This window comes from Poromitra crassiceps (assembly GCF_964638095.1).
Source record: "Poromitra crassiceps genome assembly, chromosome: 7".
In the NCBI taxonomy this organism is placed as follows: Eukaryota; Metazoa; Chordata; class Actinopteri; order Beryciformes; family Melamphaidae; genus Poromitra; species Poromitra crassiceps.
In genome coordinates this window covers 1884716-1890510 of record NC_139628.1, presented here as the reverse complement: position 1 = coordinate 1890510, position 5795 = coordinate 1884716, and positions in this window count along the sequence as shown.

Below are 5795 nucleotides of genomic sequence, written 5' to 3'. Positions count from 1 at the left end.
GATCTAAATGAGGAGCCAGTGACATTTGAAGTGGATACTGGATTTGAGAACATACACCAGACAAAAGATGCAAGTGCTCGGCAAGACATATGTGAAAGTCAACTACAAACTACAGGAACATCTACTGACATGCGGTTCGCGGTCTTAAAGGGATACACACACAAATGAGGGATATACACGCAAATGCTGCATCAGGTATCAATGGGTTAAAAGGTTTTAAAGCCACTATAGTGTCTTCTGATGCTACTCCCCGCTTCTATAGACCAAGGTCTGTTCCCTATGCAATGAAGCCTAAAGTGGATATAGAGATTGACAGATTGATAAAGGAGAATATTATCACTCCCATCAAATATTCTGAATGGGCAGCTCCTGTGGTTCCCCTGGTCAAACCAGATGGTCCCTGCAGATTATGTGAGATTATGAATTGACTGTAAATAAAGTCTCCACCCTGGAACAGTACCCCATACCTATAGTGGAGGATTTGATGGCTGCGCTAGCTGGTGGGCAACAGTTCACTAAACTTGACATGAGTCATGCATATCAGCAAATACAAATGGATGAACAATCTGAGAAATACCTAACTGTGAACACTCACTGGGGGATGTTTACATATAACAGGCTACCCTTTGGTGTATCCTCCGCCCCTGCAATATTCCAGAGAACCATGGAGGGGGTCCTCCAGGGGATACCCCACTGTGTATTTGGATGATATCCTGGTTACTGGGGCAACCAGGGAGATGCACCTCTGTAACTTGAATGAGGTGTTGACCAGGCTGGAAGATGCTGCTCTCAGATTAAAGAGGAGCAAATGCACCTTGCTGGCTGATGAGGTTCAGTATCTGGAACATAAAGTGGATGCTAAGGGAGTTCACACTGTGGAAACCAAGGTAAAAGCTGTTGTCAATGCTCCCACCTTAACTAATGTGACAGAGCTCCAGGCTTACTTGGGCTTATTGAATTATTACCATCGCTTCCTGCCCAAGCCGTCCACATTGCTTCCACCTTTACATTATCTGTTGAGGCAGGATGCAGCCTGGAGATGGACTGACAGTCAAGAGGAAGCCTTCCAGAGGTCCAAAGACTTACTGAGGTCAGCTGAAGTCTTAGTACACTATTCTGGATATAAGGCTCTGATATTAGCCTGTGATGCCTCACCATATGGTGTGGGAGCTGTGCTGTCCCACAGGATGGAAGGTGGAGCTGAAAAACCCATTGGTTTTGTATCACGAACCTTGACTCCGGCTGAAGAAAAATACTCACAGCTGGACAGCATTTGGCTGTGATTCTCTGAATAAAGAACTTTCACAAATGGCAGGAACTTTACAATTGTAACTGATCACAAGCCCCTCATCTCACTGTTCAATGAAACTAAACCTGTACCTCAAATGGTCTCACCACAGGTACAGCATTGGGCTGTCTGGCTCAGAGTATCAAATTGACCTATTGCTAAGTCCCGCCCGAATGCAGACGAGCAAATCACAGCGCGTGTAGCTCCACAATACACTCATACAAGCTGAGCCTAGAACTCCATAGAGAAGCATAGAGAAGCAGAAGAATTCGGGATTCTCCTCTGGTTTTATGGTGTTTCATACAGTTATAAGTAGAAAAAAATAGTCGAACGATGTGCATGGGGGTAATTTCCGAAATTCAAACCTCCGCCTCCAACCCCCGGTAAACTGTTCTCCACCTTTTCCTCTCTCCTCAACCCTCCCTCCCCTCCCCCTCCTTCCTCCCTTTCTGCTGATGATTTCATGACCTTCTTTTCCAAAAAAGTTGATGACATCAGCGCTTCCTTCCCCCCTCCAGCCACTAACAACAACACTCCTAAATCTGACTCTCTGTTCCCTGCCACAGGCTTCGCCTCCTTCTCTCCCCTCTCCCCTGAAGATGTCCTTATACTTGTCATGTCCAACCGTCCCACCTCCTGCCCCCTGGATCCTATCCCCTCCTCTCTACTCCAAACCATCTCTGCTGACTTATCTCCGTTTCTCACGTCATTTATCAACTTCTCTCTGTTCACCGGTCTCGTTCCTGCTCCTCTCAAAATTGCCAGAGTCAAACCACGCCTTAAGAAACCCTCCCTTGACCATACTGCTGTTCAAAATTACCGACCCGTTTCACTCCTGTCATTCATCTCAAAAACCCTTGAGCGAGCAGTCCCAGAACAACTCTCTCTCTACCTCGCTCAGAATAAACTCCTCGATCCCCTACAGTCTGGCTTCAAGGCCTCCCACTCCACTGAGACAGCTCTCCTCTCCGCCATTCATGCCCTACACACTGCCAAATCCTCATCCCTCTCCTCTGTCCTTGTCCTGCTGTCCTTGTCCTGCTCGACCTATCTGCCGCCTTCGACACAGTTAACCACCAAATACTTCTTTCCACTCTCTCAGACCTCGGCATTTCAGGATCCGTGCTGTCTTGGTTCACCTCCTACCTCTCTAACCGCTCATACCAGATCACATGGCGTGGGGCACTCTCCAGATCATGCACCCTCAACACTGGAGTACCCCAGGGCTCAGTCCTGGGCCCCTTCCTTTTTCTCCTATACATCAGATCCCTCGGTCACGTGATTTCATCCCACGGCTTCTCCTACCATTGCTATGCTGATGACACTCAACTCTTCCTCTCTTTCCTCCCTTCTGACACTCAAATAGAATCACGTTTAGCCGCCTGCCTGAGAGACATTGTCACCTGGATCACTGCACACCACCTCAAATTGAATCTTGCCAAGACTGAGCTACTGTTCCTCCCTGGAAAAGACTGCCCTGTCACAGACCTTTCCATCAATATCGACAACACTACTGTACTCCCTTCTCCAACAGTTAAGAACCTCGGGGTGATTCTAGATAACCAGTTATCCAACTCAGCCTTCATCGCAGCGACTGCCCGTTCCTGTAGGCTCTCCCTTTATAACATTAGAAAAATCCGTCCATTCCTCACTAAAGAGGTGACTCAACTCCTGGTCCAGGCGCTTGTCATCTCGCGTCTAGACTACTGCAACGTTCTGTTGGCCGGGCTACCTGCCTCGGCCATCCGACCCCTTCAGCTTATCCAAAACGATGCAGCCCGTCTGGTGTTCAACTTACCAACATTTTCTCATGTCACTCCCCTTTTTCGCGACCTTCACTGGCTTCCCATCCTGGCACGCATCAGGTTCAAGACACTGGTGCTGACCTACCGGTCAGTTCACCGGTCAGCCCCGCCATATCTGCAATCTTTGGTGAGTTTCCAAACATTGCATCGCTCCCTCCACTCCTCCACCTGTCCAGCTCGCCTCGCCCCTCCACCACTACATGGGCCCGAAGGTCGCTTGTCCCGATCACAACTCTTTTCCTCACTGGCTCCTCAGTGGTGGAATGAGCTTCCCCCCTCGATCAGAATGGCCGAATCACTGGCAATTTTTCGCCGGAGACTAAAGACCCACATTTTCGGCCTACACCTGGGCCCTTCTGAAATTTAACCATTTATTAAACACTCACATGCTGCTAGCTGCGCCCCTGACTATTTTTTACATTATTTGTATGCCCATAAGGTACTTACTCTAGTTCAGGATAGACCAGGATATCCGACTCTTATTGATTGTATTGCATGCTTTTTAATACGCTACGTTTTAATATTTATTACGGTAACACTTTAGAATACAGCCCGCAAATAAGCATGTAGTTATAGTATAACAACGGGGTTTAGGGCTGTAGTTATAGTCTAACTACGGGGTTTAAGGAGTGAATTAATACTTTAACTAGAGGGTAACAAGATCTGTACTTATAGTCTAACTACGGGGTTTAAGGAGTGTAGTTATAGTATAACAACGGGGTTTAAGGAGTGTAGTTATGGTATAACAACGGGGTTTAAGGAGTGTAGTTATAGTCTAACTACGGGGTTTAAGGAGTGTAGTTATAGTATAACAACAGGTTTTAAGGAGTGTAGTTATAGTCTAACTACGGGGTTTAAGGAGTGAAAAAATACTTTAACTAGAGGGTAACACGATCTGTACTTATAGTCTAACTACGGGGTCGCAGGCTGTATTATGAAGCAGGGGACAAATGTTTGTACTTATAGGCTAATTACGGGGTACCACACTGTAGAAACGGTCCATAATGGCCCACCGTCAGGCCTGTTCTTGAGGCAGTCGATGCCTACCAGCCGACGCGCCAACGACGAAATTATGATGACATCCATACTTATAGTATAACAACGGGGTTTAAGGAGTGTAGTTATACTCTAACTACACTCCTTAAACCCCGTTGTTATACTCTAACTACACTCCTTAAACCCCGTTGTTATACTCTAACTACACTCCTTAAACCCCGTTGTTATACTCTAACTACACTCCTTAAACCCCGTTGTTATACTCTAACTACACTCCTTAAACCCTGTTGTTATACTCTAACTACACTCCTTAAACCCCGTTGTTATACTCTAACTCAGTCCTTAAACCCCGTTGTTATACTCTAACTACACTCCTTAAACCCCGTTGTTATACTATAACTACACTCCTTAAACCCCATTGTTATACTATAACTACACTCCTTAAACCCCGTAGTTACCCTGTAAGTACAGTGTGGTACCCCGTAATTAGCCTATAAGTACAAACATTTGTCCCCTGCTTCATAATACAGCCCGCGACCCCGTAGTTAGACTATAAGTACAGATCTTGTTACCCTCTAGTTAAAGTATTTTTTCACTCCTTAAACCCCGTAGTTAGACTATAACTACACTGCTTAAAACCCGTTGTTATACTATAACTACACTCCTTAAACCCCGTAGTTATACTCTAACTACACTCCTTAAACCCCGTTGTTATACTATAACTACACTCCTTAAACCCCGTTGTTATACTCTAACTACACTCCTTAAACCCCGTTGTTATACTCTAACTACACTCCTTAAACCCCGTTGTTATAGTCTAACTACACTCCTTAAACCCCGTTGTTATACTCTAACTACACTCCTTAAACCCCGTTGTTATACTCTAACTACACTCCTTAAACCCCGTTGTTATACTCTAACTACACTCCTTAAACCCCGTTGTTATACTCTAACTACCCTGCTGAAAAAACCAGCATGCACCAGCATAGCTTTTTATGCTGGTGTACCAGCATCCCAGCATCGCATGCTGGGATGCTGGTACACCAGCATAAAAAGCTATGCTGGTGCATGCTGGCATCGCATGCTGGGATGCTGGTAAATTTGTTGTGTTTTGAAAACACAACAAGTTATGCTGGTGGTGTGACCAGCATAGGATGCTGGTGGTGTGACCAGCATGCGATGATGCTGGTATGCTGGTGGTGTGACCAGCATGGGAAGCATACACCAGTACACCTATGCTGGTGTGCTGGTGTGACCAGCATACACCAGCTATTCTGGTGTCAAAACACAACATGCTGGTCTATGGTTGAATGCTTGTTAACCAGCACCCCATGCTGAGAGTAGTCAGACCAGATAAACATCACAAAAGTAATCTTTCTTGAACTAGTTAAATGAAGACTATTTCAGGTTTACATAACAATATAATTATTTATTAAATAAAAGCAACACAGAGAGGGAGTGGGAGAGAGAACCGCACATACAGCAGTGCACCTGAACAGTCAGCCTGTACCTGTCTTTATGTCAAAAGTATTAAAAGTAAAAGTGTGACTCAACTCAATTAATGTGCTGAAGGCAATTAAAGACTCATTACAATTAAACTCAATTAAATAATAAAACTACTGACTAATTAACAATAACACAACAAACAGGCAACATCACCCGACAAGAAAAGAGGTCACCCCAGGAACAGCTGGAGAAGAGGTGTG